This window comes from Aquarana catesbeiana, linkage group LG02 (assembly GCF_042186555.1).
Source record: "Aquarana catesbeiana isolate 2022-GZ linkage group LG02, ASM4218655v1, whole genome shotgun sequence".
Classification (NCBI taxonomy): Eukaryota; Metazoa; Chordata; class Amphibia; order Anura; family Ranidae; genus Aquarana; species Aquarana catesbeiana.
Genome location: NC_133325.1, coordinates 769,610,242 through 769,635,573, shown reverse-complemented (window position 1 = coordinate 769,635,573; position 25,332 = coordinate 769,610,242). Strand labels below are relative to the sequence as shown.

Sequence of the window (25,332 nt, the reverse complement as noted above, 5' to 3'; positions counted from 1 at the left end):
GCCGGGCGCAGGGATTAGGGGGGCGGCGCCCCTGCACCCCTAATGGAGCGGCTGCCACTGGCTGTAACTAATCACAGCACAGCCAGTGAGTGCGCGCGCCCGAAGTGCGGATCATGTACTATATATACGTGATCCAGCACAGGAGAGCCGCTTTGCCGCCATACTCCTCGGTCGGCAAGTGGTTACTGTCTGTGCTGGCCCAGCTCCACTGTCCCTCCTCTCCCAACAGAACCTTTTAGGTAGATGTCAGGGGGAGAAGGGGAATACTACAGAGTATCCAAGATTGCCGAAATCAGCAGTGGCTTTTGGATTCCTACAAAAGGGAGGATATTACAGTTAACCTCCCTGGCGGTATAATTATTTCAGATTTTTGATGCTGAAAGCGGTACAATTATTGTGCATGGAAATTTGGCGTTTTATATTGTAGGCCTGTAATTCTTAGGAATAACTCACTTATATCTGTCCAAACCAAGTCTAGTAGATATCTCAGGTGTGATAAAGTTTGAAACACGAAATCATAAATTATAATATAATAAATAACTATAAATAATTATAACAAATAATAATATAATAATAATAAAAATTATATAATAATGTAATCAAATCAAAAACACTGAAATTTGCTCAGTTGCAGAATTGTCGCTGTCATTACTTGATGACGGATCTCCCCACAAATCATCTATCGCTCAATTCTGCAGGCGATTCTAATTTATTATCGCTGTTTTCTAGCTGGTCCAAAACCACTTTTGATGTAAAGGGACACTTTTTTGGTTGCTATGGACAATCTCCAGTTTCCAGAATTTGGCGCCGTTCTCCGTCCCTGTGCGTCGCAACGCTCGCAGGGAAACCGTGATGAATCGAGCGTTGGACGAGCTGCTCACACTTACGTTGAGACATCGCAGGATCCAGGGGACAAGGTAAGTAACCTGGATCCTGCGATGTGATCCCGAGTCTGGCTCGATGTTACCGCTTTTGGTTCTGAAATTCCACCCCGAGCCAGACTCAGGAATACCGCCGGGGAGGTTAAAGGAGACCAGTGCGGCCATCACATCTAAGAACTGGTAAGCTGCAATATAATAAAAGTTTGCTTTTGGGTTTAATACCACTTTAACCGGTTCCTGCCTGGCCTATGGCAGAATGACGCCGGGGCTGGCATCTCGTCCCCCTGGATGGACGTCATATGACGTCCTCCTGGTCACGCCGCTCGTGCACGCCCCCCAGGGGCAACTGATGATGAGCCATGTCCCTCGGACTAAAGCTTTGCTGTTACATACTGTAATCAGGCAGACTTTTTCATGCAATGTCTCTTCTGTAATTACATACACCTACCTGCTTGCCTATAGGAACCCCGAAATGTAAAGTGAGATGCGCATGCGCAGCTCAGCTTACAGCACCCGGCTCGATCCCTGCTTGCCGGGATGACTAGCTCCTGCACATGGACAGAACTGTTTGAGGAAAGGTAAGTATCATTCCCTTTAGTTCTACTTTAAAATGTTACTAAACCCAGGAGCCTGCATTCTCTATAACTGTTCTCCCACAGTACACAGAACATGGAAATGCAATTATTTTAGTAAATATAAACTGCTAAATACCTTTTCTCGTCAGCAGAATATAGCAGTCTTGTGACTTCTATCAGTGTCTGGTTAAAGCCTGTAGGAGGAGTTTTCATTCTCCTCTGACTGTCCTATGGGGCTGCAGGACCCCTGACCCTCTGTCTGGACAGTGCTGATTGGCCCTGTGCTGATCACATGCACCCTCCGAAGAAAAACAAAACAAAACAACAACTCTAGCAATACACACCAAACTGAGCGTGTGCAGAGTGACTCCAAATGCTCTGTGCTATCAGGAGATGTATTGGGGACAGCGGAAGAAGGGGAGGTTCAGAGAAGACAGGATCAAACAGCCTTTTTACACAATGCAGGGGATTAACCCCTTAGGTACCACAGAGAGTATAACAAGCATTTTTTACTGCATATACAGACTGATTTTTCTATTGTGGGTTTAGTAATACGTAATAGGTTGTGTTCGGCAGCGGTACTGCACACCAAATGCAACATGTTGTTTAGTTTTTGCCGTGACCTGTGTGCAGTTCTAAGACGCTGCCTTCCCTTTTTTAGGTGGGCAGTCTAAGGGAACAGTAAAGCTGCATCTCAATGCCTGCTTTTACTGAAAGCCTGGCCGCCCAGGTTAATGAGCCCCTTATGAAAACTCCAAATTCTGCTCATCCCGTGCTGTAAAACGCAGGGTCTGTGTGCTGTACAGAGGCTGAGCTGGCGGAGTCACAGTGAGGATAGACGGAGCCAGCGACAGGTGCTGACAAGTGTAAGTGGATTAGCTGTGGAATGTGTGCAGCTCTAGAGATGTCAGAGCTCCCGCACCAGCCCGGCCTCCGGGAAAGTGTTAAATAAAGACACGCAGAACCTCTGCCACAGCCGTCACTATGCTGAGCCACATCTCTATGTCATGTGAAGAATGACTTATACACTATATTGTCAAAAGTATTGGGACGCGTTATAGCGTTTAAGTGGTTATAGCTGCAAAGGGCGGGCCAACTCGATATTGAGCCCTACGGGCTAAGACTGGGATGCAATTAAAGTACATGTGCGTGTAAAGGCAGGTGTCCCAATACTTTTGGTAAAATAGTATATTATATATATATATATATATATATATATGTATATATATATGTATATATATGTATGTATATATATATATATATATATATATATATATATATAGTATCTCACAAAAGTGAGTACACCCCTCACATTTTTGTAAATATTTTATTCTATCTTTTCATGTGACAACACTGAAGAAATGACACTTTGCTACAATGTAAAGTAGTGAGTGTACAGCTTGTATAACAGTGTAAATTTGCTGTCCCCTCAAAATAACTCAACACACAGCCATTAATGTCTACTGGCAAAAAAGTGAGTACACCCCTAAGTGAAAATGTCCAAATTGGGCCCAATTAGCCATTTTCCCTCCCCGGTGTCATGTGACTCATTAGGGTTACAAGGTCTCAGGTGTGAATGGGGAGCAGGTGTGTTAAATTTGGTGTTATCGCTCTCACATACTGGTCACTGGAAGTTCAGCATGGCACCTCATGGCAAAGAACTCTCTGAGGATCTGAAAAAAAGAATTGTTGCTCTACATAAAGATGGCCTAGGCTATAAGAAGATTGCCAAGACCCTGAAACTGACCTGCAGTACGGTGGCCAAGACCATACAGCGGTTTAACAGGACAGGTTCCACTCAGAACAGGCCTCGCCATGATCGATCAAAGAAGTTGAGTACACGTGCTCAGCGTCATATCCAGAGGTTGTCTTTGGGAAATAGACTTATGAGTGCTGCCAGCATTGCTGCAGAGGTTGTAGGGGTGGGGGGGTCAGCCTGTCAGTGCTCAGACCATACGCTGCACACTGCATCAAATTGGTTTGCATGGCTGTCATGCCAGAAGGAAGCCTCTTCTAAAGATGATGCACAAGAAAGTCCACAAACAGTTTGCTGAAGACAAACAGACTAAGGACATGAATTACTGGAACCATGTCCTGTGGTCTGATGAGACCAAGATAAAAGTATTTGGTTCAGGTGGTGTCAAGCGTGTGTGGCAGCAACCTGGTGAGGAGTACAAAGACAAGTGTGTCTTGCCTACAGTCAGGCATGGTGGTGGGAGTGTCATGGTCTGGGGCTGCATTTGTGCTGCCTGCACTGGGGAGCTACAGATCATTGAGGGAACCATGAAGGCCAACATGTACTGTGACATACTGAAGCAGAGCATGATCCTCTCCCTTCAGAGACTGGGCCACAGGACAGTATTCCATCATGATAACGACCTCAAACACACCTCCAAGACAACCACTGCCTTGCTAAAGAAGCTGAGGGTAAAGGTGATGGACTGGCCAAGCATGTCTCCATACCTAAACCCTATTGAGCATCTGTGGGGCATCCTCAAATGGAAGGTGGAGGAGCGCAAGGTCTCTAACATCCACCAGCTCTGTGATGTCATCATGGAGGAGTAGAAGAGGACTCCAGTGGCAACCTGTGAAGCTCTGGTGAACTCCATGCCCAAGAGGGTTAAGGCAGTGCTGGAAAATAATGGTGGCCACACAAAATATTGACACTTTGGGCCCAATTTGGACATTTTCACTTAGGGGTGTACTCACTTTTGTTGCCAGTGGTTTAGACATTAATGGCTGTGTGTTGAGTTATTTTGAGGGGACAGCAAATTTACACTGTTATACAAGCTGTACACTCACTACTTTACATTGTAGCAAAGTGTCATTTCTTCAGTGTTGTCACATGAAAAGATAGAAGAAAATATTTACAAAAATGTGAGGGGTGTACTCACTTTTGTGAGATACTGTATATATATATATGTACACATACTTCTTTAACCACTTCCGGACCGCCCACCGCATATATATAATATATTGTGCACGCAGTGTAGGGGGAACACGCACACGCCACTCCCTCTGTGATTGGACACAGCAAGAGCCAATCAGCAGGTCCAGCGGCTACGATGGCTGCTGCGACCCGCCGACCATTCTTCAGAGAGACGGAGCAGTGGTGTACCTATATAAACAAGGCAAACCACTGATCTGTCAAGGAGCAACGGAGAGAACTTGTGTTTCAGCTAAGCTGAAACACAATCTCTCTTTTCCTCCAGTGTATCCACTCCCTCCCACAGTTAGAAAACACCTCCCAGGGAACACACTTAACCCCTTGATCGCCCCTGGTGTTAACCCCTTCCCCACCAGTGTCATTTATACTGTGATCAGTGCATATTTTTTAGCACTGATCACTGTATTGGTGTCACTGGTCCTCAAAAAGTGTCACTTAATGTCCAATTTGTCCGCTGCAATGTCACAGTCCTACTAAAAATCGCTGATCGCCGCCATTACTAGTAAAAATAAAAATGTCATAAAAATATCCCATCGTTTGTAGACACGATAACTTTTGTACAAACCAATACAATATGCGCTTATGATATATAATACGAATATAATCAATATACACTTATTGGAATTTTTTTTACCAAAAATATGTAGCTGTATACATATTGGCCTAAATTGATGAAGAAATTACAATTTTTTAACATTTTTTATAGGATATGTTTTATAGAAGAAAGTAAAAAATTATTATTTTTTTTCAAATTTGTTACTCTTTTTTTGTTTATAGCACAAAAAAAAAAACGCAGGAGGTGATCAAATACCACCAGAAGAAATATTCTATTCTGTGGGGAGTCTTTTGATTCACCCTGCAGAGATCCTCATTTTATACTTATAATCGAGACGGCTCTGTCACAATCTGTCCAAAAAAATGGATAAAGCTGAACACTAATCAGCAAAACATTTTTTCCTGACAGACTCCATGGCAGCCTACGTGTGGGTTAACCCCGCCACCTCTCCAATGCTATAGGACCCCATTCCCATAAATGAGTACTCACCACTAGCTACTGCGTTCCTTTTTTGTCCTCCTCCAATGGACCTACACAAGTTGTTCGCGTCCGGTCGGATGGATCCAAGATCATGGCATACCTCTTGCGGTGCAGCTCAGGGCCCAGCCATGGGCGGGCGAGTAGCGTTTAGAGGCTGAAGTTTACCCCTTTGGTGGAGGGAGGGTCGCCTCTGTATGCCGGAACTTCTGGACGCATCAATGGCTGGCAAGGTCGGAAGCATAATTTTTGTCTCCATGGCAGTGTTTTCTTTGTATAGTCTGTCTCCCCCTAGGCCCCCCCGGCTCTTGTTACGATCAAAGGCGGTCATTTTTGGGATCTTTTTCACCCCTCATGGCGGCTGGAGCGCTGGTGCGTTCCAGCTCGCCTCAGCACTTCCGGGTGCGGCCGTTCGCGCTGTTCGCGCGTGCGCAGTAGCCTCCTCGAGACCGAGGCTTGGCTCGCGCATGTGCAGTACGGTGGATTCTCGGCAAACCGCACATGCGCAGTACGATCGCCGGCCTACGTCGCAGATGAGTGGGGGGCGGTGACGTCATGGGCGGGGAGCTTTAAATACCGCTCATAGACTCCCTCACAATGGGAATTCCCTCACAGTGAACGGGAGTGGAGCGGTCTTCCCCATACCCAGCTCTGGTCATCTCCAGGTGAGTGCCTGCCTGTTTTTGGTTACACTCTGTTGCTCTTGGATTTAAAAAAAAAGAGAAGAGAAAAGAATTTAACATAGTGAAATGCAATATATCCTTAAAAAAAAAAAAAAAAAAATTCTTCCTATATCGTGGTTTCTATGATCAAATATGAGGTGGTTTTACTTTTTGGCATATGTCGCAAATACACATATGTTTGTTTTGGGGGCAGATTACTTCTTCTTACTGGTTCCTCGGCCTATTGAGGCCATTTTCTTTCTACAGACCAGCTACACTGTGTCGCCCATTATCCGGAAATCATGGATAATTCACCGCCTTTAAGTGGCCAGCCCTCTCGCACAAGGTATGTGCTTATGAGGGAGGGGGTGGAAAGTCAGTCGCATTGTAATGTGCGTTATCTGATGTTGGTCCCGCCATTTCCCCTTCCCTACTGTGTTTTTTCTTCCAGTCCTTCTAGATCGGACCCTCAGATTTGACAAAGACCTTGCCAGGCCACAACGCCAATCTCCTTCAAGATCCAGACGAGACTCTGCATCTGGAGACCACCACCAGAGGAGAAGCTCTCATTCCTCTCCAGACACCGCTCTCACCGCCATGACAGCCGCTCTGATGGAAGAGCCTGCTGGGGATGTGGAACACGAGTTCCGGAGGGCAAGTCATTATGTGATCGGTGCTATGCCCGGGCGGTCAGGGAAAAAGAGACGGAGAACCAAAGTCTGGAATCTCTTGTTAAACGTGTGGTACAGCAATCCCTGAAAGAGCTGGATTCTCCCCACACGCTAAGCCAGTCTACTTCACTGTCTGGCCCCCCGGCTGATGAGGCCCGTGAAGGCACTTCCCAGCCTTATGCGGCCTCTCTTGATTCCTCAGACGATGATCCTCAGGAGGAAGAGGAAATCGGAGGTTTTGACTTCAACATGGCTTCACCATTAATTAAGGCAATCAAGGAGGCCCTCAAGTGGGAGGATCCTGCTACTCCCCCAGCTAAACAGAAGAAATTCTTCAAACACCTGGGAAAAGAACGCTCAAGTTTCCCGCTCCTTTCGGAACTGAAAGATATTATAGTTGAGGAATGGAGTAAGACGGACAGTAAGTCCTCCATGTCAAATAAAACCTCCAGATTATACCCCTTCAAGTCGGAAGAGGTGAAGTATCTGGAGAATGCTCCCCTCGTAGACGCGGCCTTAATGCGTCTGGCTAAACATGTCACACTTCCCCTAGAGGATGCGGTGTCCTTCAAGGATGGTCTCGAGAGAAGGATTGACCAGGACTTGAAGAGGATTTATGGGCTGGCCGGCACGGCCTGTAAACCGGCCTTGGCTCTGGCAGCTATGTCAAAAGCCATGGAGGCTTGGACGGAGAATGTGGATTCCTTCCTTAAGGGAGTTTCGGAGGAGCTAGCGGGAAGTTCAGCAGCTGCAGAATTAAAGCTAGCGGCAGTCTTCTTGGGGGAGGCATCCATTGATTTGATACGCCTATTGGCGCGGATTGTGCTGTCGTCAGTCACGGCCAAGCGGGCCTTATGGTTACGTCCGTGGCTTGCTGACCCGGTTTCCAAGCAGGCCTGGTGTAAGATTCCCTTTGAGGGGTCCTCACTGTTTGGCAATAAGCTCGACGATGCCATAACACGTGCCACGGGTGGCAAGTCGGGCTTCCTTCCCCAAGATAGACGTCTTCTTGGTCAGAAGAAGCCTTAGTTCAGAAGACGTTCTCCAGAGCGCTCTAGGGAAGCGCACTCAAACAAGCCCGGCAGGGACTTCAGGAAAAACTGGAGCAGAGGTCAGACATCCTTTCGCAAGTCCACCAAGGGCCAGGCATCCAGTGGTCGTGAGCAGGCGAAGTCTTTTTGAGATTGCACCCGCCCAGGCGGGTCGGGTAGGGGCACGGCTGCGCCTCTTCCGGCACGTCTGGGTGGCCTCGATCTCGGACTTTTGGGTGATAAAAACAGTCTCAACAGGTCACAGATGGACCTTCTCCAATACTCCTCCTCCCAGATTTGTCTCCACTCTTCTGCCCCAGTCGGAAGATCAAAAACAAGCTCTACTGTCCTACGTGGACCTTTTGAAGTCTCAGGGAGCAGTGGTACACGTCCCCAGGGACGAATGGTTTCAGGGGGTATACTCCCCTCTCTTCTTAGTTCGAAAAAAGAGTGGTTCTTGGCACCCGGTCATAGACCTGACCTACCTGAACGAGTTTATAGAGCAAGGGAAATTCAAAATAGAAACTCTGTCGACCATTCAGCAAGCTATTCAGCCAGGCGATTGGATGATTTCCATCGACTTGAAGGACGCTTATTTCCACGTCCCAGTAGAAAAGGGCCTTCACAAATATCTACGTTTCCAGGTGGGACAGGATCATCTGCAGTTTATCTGCCTCCTCTTCGGGTTGACAACGTCCCCCCGGGTCTTTTCAAAAATTCTCTTAGCCACGGTAGCTCTCATAAGGTTAAAGGGGGTGCGTCTTTACCACTACCTCGATGACCTCTTGGTACTATCACAAAGCAGGGAGCAGCTCCTGGCCCACCGGGAACAGGTAATCTCCACCCTGTCCAGCTTCGGGTGGCTCCTGAATTTAGCAAAAAGTCACCTAATTCCAGCTCAACGCCCAATATATCTAGGAGCTCAGTTCGACACCGTGAGAAGCAATATTTCCCTTCCACTACAGAAAATTCCGGTTGTTCGGGACAGAATTTCTCGGGCTTTGCATTCCCCACACCTGAAAGCCTCTCAGTGCCTGGAGATCGTCGGCACGATGGTCTCTACGACCCCCATGGTCAAGTGGGCCTTGTGGAGATTACGTCCCTTCCAGTCGGGGTTCCTGCAGCAGTGGAGAACAGGGGACAAGAATCAGGTCATTCGTGTGACATCATCAATGAGGAACAGCCTCTTTTGGTGGCTTCAACGCAAGAATCTCCTGGCATGTCATTCCATCGCCCCCATCTCCTGGATCACGGTTACGACCGATGCCAGCGGGACTGGTTGGGGAGCCCTCTGCGGTTCGAACCTTGCCCAGGGCAAATGGGATTCCTGCCTCCCAGTCCCAGTACTGTTAAAGATGGACAACACGACGGCCGTCGCCTACGTGAAGAGGCAAGGGGGTACCCGGAGTCCCTCTCTCCTTCGAGAAGTCGAGCCCATCCTTTCATGGTTACAGAAGAACCTTTGCAATATTTCGGCAGTGTTTATCCAGAATTCTCAAGCGGACTTCCTTTCACGCACCGAGCTAAACAACGAGTGGTCCCTTCATATGGAGACGTTCAGATGGGTCTCCTCACTAGGGATCAACCCCAAGGTAGATCTGTTCGCCTCTCGCCACAACTTCAAGCTGGAGAAATTCTACACCAGAGGCCGTTGCAGCCAGGCTTTCGGGTCAGACGCACTGACGGATCTTTGGAAGTTCAGCAAGGCATATGCCTTCCCGACGCTTCCAGTCATCCTGAGATTCCTGCAGAGGCTCCGTTCGGAAACAGCCGAAGTGTTGACGATAGCTTTATACTGGCCAAACAGGCCTTGGTTCCCTCTCCTTGTCCAACTCAGCTTCAGGGACCCGGTGCCTCTCCCTCTCAGGCCGGACCTTCTTTCTCAGGGGTCAGTCCTGCACCCGTGTCCAGCAGTGCTGAGACTGATGGTCTGGTTCTTGAGAGGGAGAGGCTAATCTCGCTTGGCTGCGCTCCTACAGTAATATCAACCCTCATGAGTTCAAGAAGATCTAGCACAAATAGAGTCTACAGTAGAATCTGGTCCAAATTTGTGGATTTTTGCTCTTCTAGCGGCAGGTCTTTCAGACACCCGGGGGTGCAAGATATACTCAGCTTCCTTCAAACGGGCTTAGATCTACCATTATCCATCAGCTCGCTTAGGGTTCAGGTTTCTGCACTGTCGGCCTTCTCTGGGTCCTCTTGGGCAACTAATCCGCTAATCCGGCAATTTTTTCGCGGAGCTTCAAGGCTCAAGCCCCAAAGGAAATCCAGATTCCCCAAATGGGACCTGCCACTTGTCCTCGACTCAATCTCCAGACTCAGTACTACCGGTCCTTCCCCGCTCTCTATCAAGGACTTCTCAGCTAAAGTTGTCTTTCTAGTAGCCGTCACATCGGCAAAAAGAGTCTCTGAGATTGGCTCTCTGGGTTGTGAAGAACCCTTCCTAACGTTCTTCCCGGACCAAGTAGTTCTTATCCCTATGCTGGGTTCTAACCCGAAAGTGTCCTCGGTGTTCCATGATACTCAGGAGATAGTACTTCCTACGTTTAGGTCTCCGGGGTCCTCTGAGATTCAATCTCTGGATGTAGGAGAAGCAATTAAAGAATATCTGAGAATGACTTCTCCCTTCAGACGTTCTGACCATCTATTCATTTTACACTCGGGAAGTAACAAAGGAAAGAAAGCCTCGATTAGGATACTCGCTACTTGGATTGTACAAACTATTCAACAAGCATACAAGGCGAAGGGCTTGGCTCCTCCACAGGCGGTGACAGCTCATTCCACCAGGGGAATGGCAGCTTCATGGGCGGCAGCTCGACACGTGGCCCCAGACACCATTTGCAAAGCGGCCTCGTGGGCCTCTATCAACACTTTCATGTCTCATTACTGTATTGAGCCTGCTTCATTGTCCTCTGTAAACTTTGGTTTGAGAATCCTATCGGTTGATAGGACAAATTAAAATGATGTTTGATTCAGCATACCCACCCGTGTGGTCGGCTAGTTATTCCCCACACGTAGGCTGCCATGGAGTCTGTCAGGAAAAAGGAAAATTTATTATCAAATACTTACCGTAATTTTCCTTTCCTGATGGACTCCATGGCAGACGGAGTTCCCACCCATTCGGTCAAAAAGTAGGCTAGTTACAGAACGCAGTAGCTAGTGGTGAGTACTCATTTATGGGAATGGGGTCCTATAGCATTGGAGAGAAGGCGGGGTTAACCCACACGTAGGCTGCCATGGAGTCCATCAGGAAAGGAAAATTACGGTAAGTATTTGATAATAAATTTTCCTTTTTATTTCAGGCCTATTCAAATCTACATTATATTGTCTAAACAAGTATTGGGACACCTGCCTTTACATGCACATGATCTTTAATTTTTTTTTTGGGGGGGGAATGTTTTATAACAGAAAGTAAAAAAAATTGTTTTTTTTATTCAAAATTGTCGCTCTTATTTGATTATAGCGCAAAAAAAAAAAAAACGCAGAGGTGATTAAATACCACCAAAAAAAAAAAAACTCTATTTGTGGGAAAAAAAGGACATCAATTTTATTTGGGTACAGTGTCGCACGACCGCGCAATTGTCAATCAAAGTAATGCAGTGCTGTATCGCAAAAAAAAGTCCCGGTCGTAAAGGGGGGTAGACCATCCGGGACTGAAGAGGTTAAAGGTAAATCCTTCCTAATGGGACAGAAGTTGCAAAAATTAAATAATTAAATAAAGAAAACCTGATGGGAGTCTTAACCATCTCAACTATACCCAAAAATGAATCGCTATTGCCATTAAATATATTTATTAAAAGAAGCAAACACTGAAGAACAAGCATGTAAAATGGTGAAAGAGTAGTATTATGCCAAAACGTGCTCATCCAAAAAAAAAAAAAAAAGGCACTTTCCCTTTAAGTGGTGGGAGGTGCTTGCGTTCTCCCGATGAACAGATGCCCAGTCTTTATTGAAGCTGCTGTGGAGGCTCTTCTTTCCTCTGGGTGGTAACTGACAAAGATTCTCCCGTCTTTGCTTCAGTTCGGATATTTCTAAGCCTTTTGCATTAAAAAATGAGGCTGCTATTGGCCACAAAAAATAAATAAATCAATAAAAAAAATTAATAAATCAATAAAATCAGTGTCAATTTATGGAAATTTTCACCTTTTTCTACATTTTCTCCAGTCCTTTTTCTATTCCGTTTTTCATCAATCAGACTCAGCTAGAAGAAACGTGTTTATTAGGTTGTTCGGGTTTACTGCCTGTTTAATCCATGTGTATTATTGTGTAATTGTCATCGTATTGGGGTGTTTATGCTGCTGGGTCTACACAGAGCCGTTAATATGTCTAATATGTTAATACTTCCCGGGCTGTGCAGGAAACCTTCCGGAACTCTGCACTACAAAAGATTATACAAAATGTATTTATGTATCTGGTTATAAACAAAGGGGGAGACGGCAGAAGCCACAAAGGATTTAGGTCTTAAGGGGGGGGATTAACTCGTGTTTATTGCTTTCGCTGGTTCCTCAGTACAAACAATAAAGACCATTATATAAGGCTTGTTATGAGATGTCTGGGATGGGACCTCAACCTACCACAATCGTCCCTCTTCTAGGATCCAATGGAATATCAACAACACTGTGACGTCATAAATAATCTATTTACTCCTGGGCATTCACGTACTCCTGGCAAAAAAAGATAAATGTAGGCTTTAAAAAATATATATATATATATATATAAATGCATTTAAATTTCTTACCGGTAATCTAAAATAGAAAGAAAAAATTCTGGGCAAAAATGTATTTCTGGGGAAAAAATACATATTGGTGGCACAGAACAGAGGTGACTGCCTTAACCACTTCAGCCACCGGAAGGTGTTACCCACTTCCTGACCGGGCCATTTTTTGCAATTCGGCACTGCGTCACTTTAACTGACAATTGCGCGGTCCTGCGATGTTTCACCCAAACAAAACTGACGTCCTTTTTTCCCCACAAATAGAGCTTTCTTTTGGTGGTATTTGATCACCTCTGCGGTTTTTATTTTTTGCGCTATAAGCAAAAAAAGAGCAACAATTTTGAAAAAAACACAAGATTTTGTTCTTTTTGCTATAATAAATATCCCCATTTTTTTTTTTAAAAAAGCTAATTTTTTCCTTAGTTTAGGCCGATATGTATTCTTCTACATATTTTTGGTAATAAAAATCGCAATAAGCGTATATTGATTGGTTTGCGCATAAGTTATAGCGTCTACAAAATAGGGGATAGATTTATGCCATTTTTATTATTATTTTTTTTTTTTACTAGTAATGGCGGCGATCTGCGATTTTTAATGGGACTGGGACATTATGGCGGACACATCGGACACTTTTGACACATTTTTGGGACCATTGACAATTATACAGCGATCAGTGCTATAAAAATGCACTGATTACTGCTTAAATGTCACTGCCAGGGAAGGGATAACACTAGGGGGCGATTAAGGGGTTAACTGTGTTCCCTCTTGTGTGTTCTAACTGTAGGGGGAGGGGACTGATCGCTGTTCCTAGCTAGTAGGAACTCACAATCTACCTCTCCTCACAGAATAGGGATTTGTGTGTTTACACACGCACGTCCCTGTTCTTGCACTCGTGCGCATCGGCATCCCCACAGTGCAGCGGGGGCCTGCTATCCCATTTAAAGGTGTAGACATACACAGTGGTGGCTGGTGCTCAAAATTTTTTTGGGGGGCGCAAAAAAACTGAAAAATACTGAAACCCTCCCATCAATTGCAGCCTCACTGTGCCCATCAAACGCAGCCTCACTGTGCCCATCAATTGCAGCCATTGTGCCCATCAAACACAGCCACTGTGCCCATCATATGCAGCCACTTGTGCCCATCATATGCAGCCATTGTGCCCATCAAACGCAGCCACTGTGCCCATCAAATGCAGCCACTTGTGCCCATCATATGCAGCCACTTGTGCCCATCAAATGCAGCCCCTTGTGCCCATCATGTGCAGCCACTTGTGCTCATCATATGCAGCCCCTTGTGCCCATCATATGCAGCCCCTTGTGCCCATCATATGCAGCCCCTTGTGCCCATCATATGCAGCCACTTGTGCCCGTCAAATGCAGCCACTTGTGCCCAGTATATGCAGCCATTTGTGCCTAGTATATGCAGCCACTTGTGCCCATCAAATGCAGCCACTTGTGCCCATCAAATGCAGCCACTGTTGCCTGTCAAATGCAGCCACTTGTGCCTAGTATATGCAGCCACTTGTGACCAGTATATGCAGCCACTTGTGCCCACCAACCCCACCCCACTCACTCGGCTCTGGCAGCACCCCCAACCCCCCCCCCCCCGCCCGCGGCTCTGTCAGACCCCCTGGCTGGCACTTACCGCAAGGCAGCAGCTCCTCCATGTGCACCAGAGTGGCGGTGACCTCCGCTCCAGTGTGTGTCTCCTCCTCTCCTTTTCCTAAGCGCCAGGCATCCAATAGGGTGGCCTGGCGCTTTGGCCAATCAGGAAACAGATTTGACGCCCTGCCTCCAGATTGTCGGGGAGGAAGGTTAGTGTGAAAATAGTGAAAATGAATTCGCTATCGTCACACAATTGGGTGGGATCAGGGTGCACTCTCGGCGCCCCGAGCCCACCCTATTTTGAAGCCTATTAGAACCTCTGGCTCTGATCAGGTGCTTCAAAACGTACCACCCCCTCCCGCCCCCGCGATAGGAATCTATGCGTCTGGCGTCCTGAAAGGGGCCGAGGGCATGGATGGGGCGGCGGCACCTGTGCGCCCACAGTGCCCGGGCCGACACTGGTTGTACAGCTACGACGGCTCACGGGATCGTGCCGACCTGCCGCAGTATAATGATGGCGGCTGGTCGGCAAGCGGTTAACTGACAATTGCGCGGATGTGCGACGCAGTACCCAAATAAAATTTATGTCCTTTTTTTCCCCCAAATAGAGCTTTCTTTTGGTGGTATTTGATGGCCTCTGCGTTTTTTGGGTTTTTTTGCGCTACAATCAAAAAAAGAGTGACAATTTTGAATTAAAAAAACAATATTTTTTACTTTAACTTTTTTTTACTGCTATAAAACATTCCCAATGAAAAAAAAAAAAAAATTCTAAAGTTCATGTGCATGTAAAGGCAGGTGTCCCAATACTTTTGACAATATAGTGTAGATGTGAATAGACCCCAAATAAAAATTATTATAAATTTATTATTATTATATTATTATTTTTTATTACATAATATGATTTATTAATTTTTATTATTATACAAATATTTTTGCTGATTAGTGTTCAGCTTTATCCATTTTTTTTTTTTTTAATGACAACTGACAGATTGTGACAGAGCCGTCCCGATTATAAGTATAAAATGAGGATCTCCGAAGGGTAGATCACAAGACTCCCCGCAGAATAAGGCTTTCCTTGCTCCAGCTTAGTATTATCTATAGAGAATATCTGAAGGGGAACAATAGCCAACTGTCCTCTCTCCATCAAGATAAATATACGATTTCCTGCCTACCTCTGAGCAGGGTGTAACTTATTAATAATGAGGACAGCGTGTAACACACTGCAAAATATTTTACCAAGACGTTGTTTGTATTGCCATTGAAAACATCCCCGCGGCGCTCACTTCGTAAAATATGTTCTTTCTTCTTTTCATCAGAAATTGAAAATGACCCAGAGAAAAAAGAATTATCACAGTTTACGTAATGAGTGTACTCGGAGCACATTCTATTAAGAGGAAACGTCAGCGGAGATAATCAACGGGCCGGGTCAAGGTACGGCCAATGAGAAAAATTGCCTTAGCAGCAAAAATCTAGTGTCTTTCTAGATGAACATTGATCAGGGGTAGAGATGAGCTTGGGGTGTCTTTGAACTTATCTTTAGCTGAAAAATCTGACTTGCGCTCCTTTTTGCACCAATCAGCATTTGCACACAGAAAGGGGTGACATCATAAGTGTGCACAGCCCGTGGCATTAGGGTGTGCGTCCCAAAGCTCAAACACATATGCGTGTGTGTACATGTGTATATATACTGATGGTGTCAGTAGTTTTTATTTTTATTATTATTTTTTATTATTTTATTATTTATTTATTTATATTTTTTTTTTACAATTTTATTTTTTTTACTCTTTTTTTTTTTTTTTTTTTACAATTTTATTTTTTTAAATCATTTTTTTACTATTTTTTTGAGCAGAAAAAAAGGAGATTATTTTTCTATTTGGTGAAATATTTGGGGTCTAAACAGGGGGAATATACACCACACGGGGGGGGGGGGGGTGATTAGAGTGTGCCCAGGCACACCTGGCACACCCTGTGCTTGCGCCTATGGGTAACAACAATGTCCTTTCTGGTGCATTGCCAACCGATTCACTTGTATGAGATGCCTTAACACAATGCACATTAATGTGTGACACTCGGGGGGTTGAATTACTAAAACTGGGGAGAGAAAAATCTGGTGCAGCTGTGCATGGTAGCCAATCAGTAGACATGTGCGCCGTCAATAAATTTGTTTTGTTTCGTTCCATTTCGTATTAGAATTAATTCGTATTTTGTAATTCCTGTCCGAAATTCAATTTAAATTCGTACAAAATACGAATTTTCGTTAGTTTCGTTAACTTTTTGGAACAATCAGGAATGTTCGATATGATGAATTTATCATTATGAGGGGCTCCCACCATCCCTGTGCTGTGCTCATTATGAGGGGGTCCCACCATCCCTGTGCTGTGCTCACTATGAGGGGCTCCCACCATCCCTGTGCTGTGCTGTGCTCATTATGAGGGGGTCCCACCATCCCTGTGCTGTGCTGTGCTCATTATGAGGGGGTCCCACCATCCCTGTGCTGTGCTCATTATGAGGGGATCCCACCATCCCTGTGCTGTGCTGTGCTCATTATGAGGGGGTCCCACCATCCCTGTGCTGTGCTCATTATGAGGGGGTCCCACCATCCCTGTGCTGTGCTCATTATGAGGGGGTCCCACCATCCCTGTGCTGTGCTCATTATGAGGGGCTCCCACCATCCCTGTGCTGTGCTGTGCTCATTATGAGGGGGTCCCACCATCCCTGTGCTGTGCTCATTATGAGGGGGTCCCACCATCCCTGTGCTGTGCTCACTATGAGGGGCTCCCACCATCCCTGTGCTGTGCTGTGCTCATTATGAGGGGGTCCCACCATCCCTGTGCTGTGCTGTGCTCATTATGAGGGGGTCCCACCATCCCTGTGCTGTGCTCATTATGAGGGGATCCCACCATCCCTGTGCTGTGCTGTGCTCATTATGAGGGGGTCCCACCATCCCTGTGCTGTGCTCATTATGAGGGGGTCCCACCATCCCTGTGCTGTGCTCATTATGAGGGGGTCCCACCATCCCTGTGCTGTGCTCATTATGAGGAGCTCCCACCATCCCTGTGCTGTGCTCATTATGAGGGGCTCCCACCATCTCTGTGCTGTGCTCATTATGAGGGGCTCCCACCATCCCTGTGCTGTGCTCATTATGAGGGGCTCCCACCATCCCTGTGCTGTGCTGACTTCCTGGGGTTTTTTAACTTTTAGGTTCGTTAACTTTTCGTAACAATTACGAATGTTCGTTAGGAATTTGGATCCGAAATTCGTAAACGAAATTTCGTATTTTTGTACAAAATTCGGAAGCGTAGCAATTCGTATTTCGGATCCTCCTGGATGTACGAATTTACGGAAATTCGTACGAATTTTAGATTCGTAGGAAACTAATCGCACATGTCTACCAATCAGCTTCTAACTTCAGCTTGTTCAATTAACCACTCCAAGACCAGGCTTTTTCTGGCACTTTTTGTTTACATGTAATAACCACTTTTTTTTTTGCTAGAAAATTACTTGGAACCCCCCAAACAGTATATACCGTATATATATATATATTTTTTTTTAATGCAGAGGCCTTAGAGAATAAATTGGTGGGTTTTGCAATTTTTTATGTCTCAGTGCTGGTTCACACAGGGGCAGCCCGACTTGCAGCACGGCTTTGCAAGGCGATTTGCACACGACTTCAGCGGCGGCTTGCAAAATTACTTCTGTATAGAAGTCACTGCAAGCCACCCTGAAGTCGTCCCAAAGTAGTACAGGGACCTTTTTCTAAGGGTCCTTTCACACTGGGGCGGTTTGCAGGCGCTATTGCGCTAATAATAGCGCCTGCAAACCGACCCGAAAGTGCCGCTGCTTTAATTCCAGTGTGAAAGCCCCGAGGGCTTTCACAGTGGAGTGGTGCGCTGGCAGGACGGTAAAAAAAGTCCTGCCAGTAGCATCTTCGGAGCGGTGAAGGAGCAGAGTGTATACCGCTCCTTCACCGCTCCTGCCCATTGAAATCAATGGGACGGCGCGGCTATACCGCCGGCAAAGCGCCTCTACAGAGGCGCTTTGCGGTGGTTTTAACCCTTTCTCGGCCACTAGCAGAGAGGTAAAACCGCCCCGCTAGCGGCCGCATACCGACGGTAAAGCGCCGCTTACAATAGCGGCGCTTTACCGCCGACAACGCCCCCGCCTCAGTGTGAAAGGACTCTAAGTCTAGAACGGTACCATAGTACAGAACAGGGCGCTACTTGTCAGGCGGCTAAGTCGCCTGAGAAGCCGCCCCTGTGTGAACCGGCTCACACGGTATTTGTGCAGCAATTTTTCGAATGCAATTTTTTTGGGGGGGGGGGGAATTTCTTTTTTGATTTCATTTTTTTTTTCTTACAAATAGAGCTTTCTTTTGGTGGTATTTGATCACCTCTGGGTTTTTTATTTTTTGTTAAAAAATGTAAAAACACTGAAATTTTTTAAAAAAAAATACAAAACCGTTTTATATTTTGTTAATAAAATTTGCAAACATGTAATTTTTCTCCTTCATTGATGTACGCTGATGAGGCTGCACTGATGGGCACTGATAGGCTGCGTTGATGGACACTAATAAGGTGGCACTGATGGGCACTAACAGGCGGCACTGGTGGGCACTGATAGGTGGCATTGGTGGGCACTGAGAGGTGGCACTGATGGGGGGCACTGATGGACAGCACTGAAGGGCATTGATAGGTGGCACTGAAGGGCACTAATAGGTGGCACTGATAGCTGGCACTGATGGACACTGATAGATGGCAGTGATGGACACTGATGAGTGACAGTGATGGGCACTGATCGGCACTGGTAGGTGACACTGATAGGCAGCACTGCTGGGTGGCACTGATGAGGCACTGATTGGCACCACTGGTGGACAGTGATAGGTGGCACTAATTGCTGGCACTTATGCACTGATTCGTGGCACTGTGTGGGCACTGGCAGGTGGCACTAGAAGGCGGTATTGGTGGGCACAGATGAGGCGGCTTTGCCTCTTTCTCTTCGGGACCGATGTCCCTTGCACTGAAGCTGGTGATCAGCTTTTTTTTCTCCTCACGCTGTCAGCGTGAGGAGAAAAAAAAAACGATTACCGATTTTCTGTTTACATCACGTGATCAGCTGTCATTGGTTGACAGCTGATCACGTGGTAAGGGGTCGGGATCGACCCCTTTACTCCGATCTGTGATCACCCGAGACTCAGTGACTCTGTGATCACATCGCGCGGCGTGCGTGGAGCGTGCAATGGGGAGCACGTCTATTGACGGCCTCCCAGCAAAGTAGATCCATGCTGTAGCAGTCATTCTGCTATAGCACAGATCTGAAGGAGTTAAAAAAATAAAAACGGATTATTAATTTATTATATTTTATTTATTTTTAAACTGTTGCTTCATTTTTTTTTTTTTTTTAGCACTTTTATTGCTGTCACAAGGAATGTAAAACATCCTTTGTGACAGCAATAGACATGTGACAGGTACTCTTCATGGAGGGATCTGGGGTCTAAAGAACCCCAAATGCCTCCTTTGCACGTGAAAGCATTCAAAACGCCAAGATCAGCATTTTTGAATATTTTTGATTTTCAAAAAATGCCGCCATTCACAACCAGGTTACCCTGGATTACCGATTCCGGCTTTGTATGGGTCTGACGGACATGCCGGCTGGTAGCTGGGGTCTCCCGGTGGGACGGGAGAACTCGAAAGAGCCACGGAAGGTAGCTAGTTAGACGCTCCGGTTGAAAATACAAGAGAGCCGAACGCAGCTCTACAAACCGGTAATGGGGTGAAGCCTGCAGCTCAGACATCATTCATCCTGGTACAACCACTTGAAGTCAAATGATGTTCTCGGTACGTGATTTGGTGGCAAGTGGTTACGTTTTGACAAAAAAAAAAAAAACTGGACGCGTAGTTCATGGATTTCCTGAAAAGGCAATTAAAGTGGATCTTCACCCTCCTCTCCTACTTTCCGGCATTCCACTCCTACCCCACTCTTCTCTCGTAAATGAAATTTTTTTTTATTACATTTTTTCCAGGAAACCCATCCATGACCATAATCGAAATAAACTGTGAGCACCGCTCCAAGCTGTCGTCCTCCGATACCCCGGTGACTCACATTGATTCAAAGTGCCTGCGCTAAGAGAGCCCGTCCTGGCTCAGTGTACACACTCGTCACTTTAACTGACAATTGCGCGGTCATGCAATTGTATGAAAACAACATTGACACAATACAGATAAAACCACAAAAATAGAAATCACACCAAACAAAAACCCAAAAAACAAAAAAGACAAAACATCACCGCCATTTTACTAGTAATGGCGGTGATCTGCGATTTTTAGCGGGACTGCAACATTGTGGCGGAAAGATCGGACACTTTTGACACATTTTTGGGACCATTGACATTTATACAGTTGGGACTGACTGGGGAAGGAGACATATCGCTGTTCCTACTTACTAGGAACAAACGAACTGTCTCCTCTCCCCTGACAGAACAGGGATTTGTGTGTTTACACTCACAAATCCCCACGCCGGCTCTCGTTCCCCGCAATCGCAGGTGGCCGGCGGCGATCACGCCTGCCAGCCACGCGCATCGGATCCCCCGCCAGGCTCTTAAAGGGGACAATGTACCAACACGTTGTTTCGCTGGAACGTGCCACTTTGCCGACGTATATCGGCGTGAGCCGCTCGGCAAGTGGTTAAGGGAAAGAGGATGAGACGCAGCATGCCAAAAAAAACAGCCCAGGTTTAGAGAAGAGTAAGCGAGGCTTTAGTCTAACTCCTCTCAGGCTACGCCTCCGATGTGTTTCGCCCCGCCATCAAGGGCTTAGTCATAGGGGTTCAATGGCCAAGCCCTGTGGGAGGGGGGAAACGCATCGGGGACATGGCCTGGGAGGAGATGGGCTAAAGCCTCTCTTATTCTTCTCTACACCTGGGCTGTTATTCTTGGCGTCTCATCCTCTTTCCATTAAAGTGGAACTTTAGCCAGGGAATTAGTGCTGCTAGATCCCTTCAGGCTAGCCCCTTTTTTTGCAGGTATAGCTATTGTATGAAACAAAAAAAATAAGTGCCTATACCACACCTCCCAACTTTTTGAGATGGGAATGAGGGACACCTATCAGCAAAAGTATGCAGGCATAGGACACGCCCCCTGCCATACCCTGTTAAAGGAGAAATGACCCCCAAAAAAAGGGTTAATTAAATCCACAAGGGCTTTTTTTTACCACTACTATTCCTTTATATTGGCTTTTAAAATGTACAAATGCAGCAATTTAGAAATCAGATGAAAGGTTTCGCACTGGGAAACACTTTTTGAAAGATAAAAAGTGTATTTTATATACAACTATACCCCTGCCACGCCCCCTTAAAGGAGAATTTTCCAAAAAAAAAAACAAGATTGGTTAAACCCACAAGTGCTTTTTTACTTTTTTTTACTATTACTATTCCTTTATATTGGCTTTTGGAATTTACAAATGGATGGATGAAAGGTTTAGCTCTGGAAAACACTTTTTGATAGATAAAAAGTGCATTTTATATACATCTATATAGATCGGACCAAAATGAGGGACAAATGAGGAGGAAAGAGGGACAGAGGGACATTGTTCGAAATCAGGGATAGTTGGGAGCTATGCCTATATTGTTCAAAACACTCTGCTCTGCACATGCTCAGTTGCTCTCCATTTTTAGGCACTGCTGAGTTTGTAGAGGTGATCTGCTGACAGACTTAACCACTTTAAACGACAATTGCGCGGTCATGGTACACTGTACTCAAATTCAATTTTTATCATTTTTTGCACACAAATAGAGCTTTCTTTTATTAGTAATAAATCACCACTGGGTTTTTAATTTTTTGTTAAACAAACCAAAAAAGACGAAAAAAATTTTTTGGGGGGGGGAACATTTTTCGTAGTTTATTATAAAATTTTTCAAACAGGTAATTTTTCTCCTTTACTGGTGTGCGCTGATGATGCTGCAGTGATGGGCACTCATAGGTGGAAGTGATGGGCACTGATGAGGTGGCACTGGTGGACACTAATGAGGCTGCCCTAATAGGTGGCACTAATAAGTGGCACTGATAGGCAGCACTGATAGGCGGCGCTGATAGGTGGAAACTAATAGGTGGAACTGATGGGCATCGATAGGTGGCACTGATGAGCACTGATTGGCAGCACTGGTGGGACTGCACTGTCTGAAGGCTGATTGGCACTCTATCGCGATCACAGAGTGCGCCATCCCTGCGCACCGTGTGCGGGGGGGGGGGGTCACAGGCAGCGCGATCACAGGAGGAGGTCCATGGACGCCCTCCTGGCAAACTAAGCCCGCGCTGTAGCCGTCTTTTGGCTATAGCGCGGGCAGGAAGTAGTGAAGGTGGAATTAAACCCTCCTATCCTTTACAGCCAAGGAAGCTGCTGTTTGATTTGCAACTGCCATGGTACTGCACATTGTGGTCAGTTATGACACCAGCCATTTGATGATTTGGTTGAGGTCGCAAGCAAATGTGACAGTTAGCAATCCTGGCATTCCAGGAATGTAACTTTTATTTTAAAACCGTTAAATCGATGGGTTTACTTCCACTTTATGATTTACTTCTGCTCAGTAGCACTGGGCTTCGGCAAAATGGAAGCCCCTGGCAAGAAGAAACAGGAGTAATGTTGAAGGCAATTTGCAGCCCACACTAATGTTGGTAGCATAATTATTAATTGTTGAATGTATGTTCCTTGTTAAAGAACATTATTTTTGTTAAGTTCTGCTTTAAGTGCCTCCAATTACTGGATTCGGGCCAAAGTGAGAATTTTGAAGCATCTGCCACATGCGGTGTGGAGTACCCTTAGGCCTTTTGGGAGGTGTGATGTAAGTATCCCAGGAAGCTTTGGGGTACTACACAGTGCATGCGTCATTGTATTTCATCTGGGGGCAAGCTCTCTTTTTCTGGTACTTGCAATCGACCCCCTCAGAACCTGCTGTGGAACATGCGGAGCTGAAAGAAACAGATGACTCCCTGATGATGGCTGACACCTTGATGATGGCTGACACCCTGATGATCTTGTTCACCACAAGATGTAAACCATTGGTGAGCCTTAAAAACAGGAAGGCCAGATTAGAGTTTGCCAAACAACATCTAAAAAAGCCTTCACAGTTCTGGAACAACATCCTATGGACAGATGAGACCAAGATCAACTTGTACCAGAGTGATGGGAAGAGAAGAGTATGGAGAAGGAAAGGAACTGCTCATGATCCAAAGCATACCACCTCATCAGTGAAGCATGGTGGTGGTAGTGTCATGGTGTGGGCATGTATGGCTGCCAATGGAACTGGTTCTCTTGTATTTATTGATGATGTGACTGCTGACAAAAGCAGCAGGATGAATTCTGAAGTGTTTCGGGCAATATTATCTGCTCATATTCAGCAAAATGCTTCAGAACTCATTGGACGGCGCTTCACAGTGCAGATGGACAATGACCCGAAGCATACTGCGAAAGCGACCAAAGAGTTTTTTAAGGAAAAGAAGTGGAATGTTATGCAATGGCCAAGTCAATCACCTGACCTGAATCCGATTGAGCATGCATTTCACTTGCTGAAGACAAAACTGAAGGGAAAATGCCCCAAGAACAAGCAGGAACTGAAGACAGTTGCAGTAGAGGCCTGGCAGAGCATCACCAGGGATGAAACCCAACGTCTGGTGATGTCTATGCGTTTCAGACTTCAGGCTGTTATTGACTGCAAAGGATTTGCAACCAAGTATTAAAAAGTGAAAGTTTGATGGATGATTGTTAATCTGTCCCATTACTTTTGGTACCTTAAAAAGTGGGAGGCACATATACAGACTGTTGTAATTCCTACACCGTTCACCTGATTTGGATGTAAATGCCCTCAAATTAAAGCTGAAAGTCTTCAGTTAAAGCACATCTTGTTCGTTTCATTTCAAATCCATTGTGGTGGTGTATAGAGCCAAAAATATTAGAATTGTGTTGATGTCCCAATATTTATGGACCTGACTGTAATAAAGTGTCCGGTGAGTGTATTTTATTCTGAACACATCATAAAGGAATAATAACAAGTGATACTATCCATGGATGTTGATATCCCCCTTTTTAGTGATCTGATGAAATCATTTGGTATTCCGATTATGGCCTACTAAAGCTTTGCATGGTGTCGGGTGAGAGGTCCTCTTTGATCCTCCAAACAGTTGTGATCTTCGGTGTCAGGACTGGGCAAAGATAGCATAAAAATGTCTTCTTTCTGGCCAAAAAGATGACACTTGGCTGTAACAAGCAGCTGACGGATGGGCTTTGGCTGAGTCCCTCTCATCGTGCGCGCCGTTATTTTTGGGCACTGAAATTTTCCCAGCTCGGAGGCCAAGAGGGACGTCAGTAAATGTGCCAAATCCTGTCCGGTAAAGAAGAAGAAACATTGCTCTCGATTCCTAATAAACGGCAACAGTAGAGTTGGGATGTCCTTATATTACATTGTTCACCGCTTCTCCCGGATAAGCAAAGAATGAAAGTTATGATAACATTGTATTTATTTCTGGCCCTTTCCAAGTCATTAGCACAATGGCAGAGAATGCGGGTCCTTAATGGGCGCGGGAGGCCAGACGGGCTCAGCTCTATAGCACCCCTTGTGGCTGAGAACAGACGGTGCACTTATCCTTTATGTTAACCCCTTGCTACCCAGGTCAATTCTGACATTTCTCTCCTACATGTAAAAATCATATTTTTTTTGCTAGAAAATTACACAGAACCCCCAAACATTATATATGCTTTTTTTTTTTTAACAGAGACCCTAAAGAATAAAATGGTTGCAACTTTTTATCTTGCACGGTATTTGCACAGCAATTTTTTTCAAACGCGTTTAAAAAAAAAAAAAAAACTGTTTCATGTATTAAAAAAAAAAAAACAGTAAAGTTAGCCCAATTTTTTTGTATAATGTGAAAGATGATGTTACGCCGAGTAAACGGATACCTAACATGTCACGCTTCAAAATTGCGCACGCTCGTGGAATGGCGCCAAACTTCGGTACTTGAAAATTCCCATAGGCGACGCTTTAAACATTTTTACAGGTTACATGTTTTAAGTTACAGAGGAGGTCTAGTGCTAGAATTATTGCTCTCGCTCTAAAGTTCACAGCAATACCTCACATGTGTGGTTTTAATGTCGATTACATATGTGGGCGTGACTTACGTATGCGTTCACGTAAGCGAGCACGTGGGGACAACTGCACTTTACTTTTTTT

At 45.6% G+C, this 25,332-nt stretch overlaps 1 protein-coding gene across 4 annotated transcripts in view; it reads left to right on the top strand.

The window, feature by feature from the left end:
* GJA5 (gap junction protein alpha 5) overlaps window positions 1–25,332 on the top strand; it is a 138,584-nt gene that overhangs the window by 53,555 nt on the left and 59,697 nt on the right. For 2 of the 4 annotated variants that reach the window (XM_073617299.1, XM_073617298.1), the window contains exon 2: window positions 15,435–15,549. The exons of the other annotated variants lie outside the window; for them this stretch is intronic. The gene's annotated coding sequence lies outside the window, so the exon portion shown is untranslated. The remainder of the gene's footprint in view (window positions 1–15,434; window positions 15,550–25,332) is intronic. 4 annotated transcript variants of the gene reach the window in all.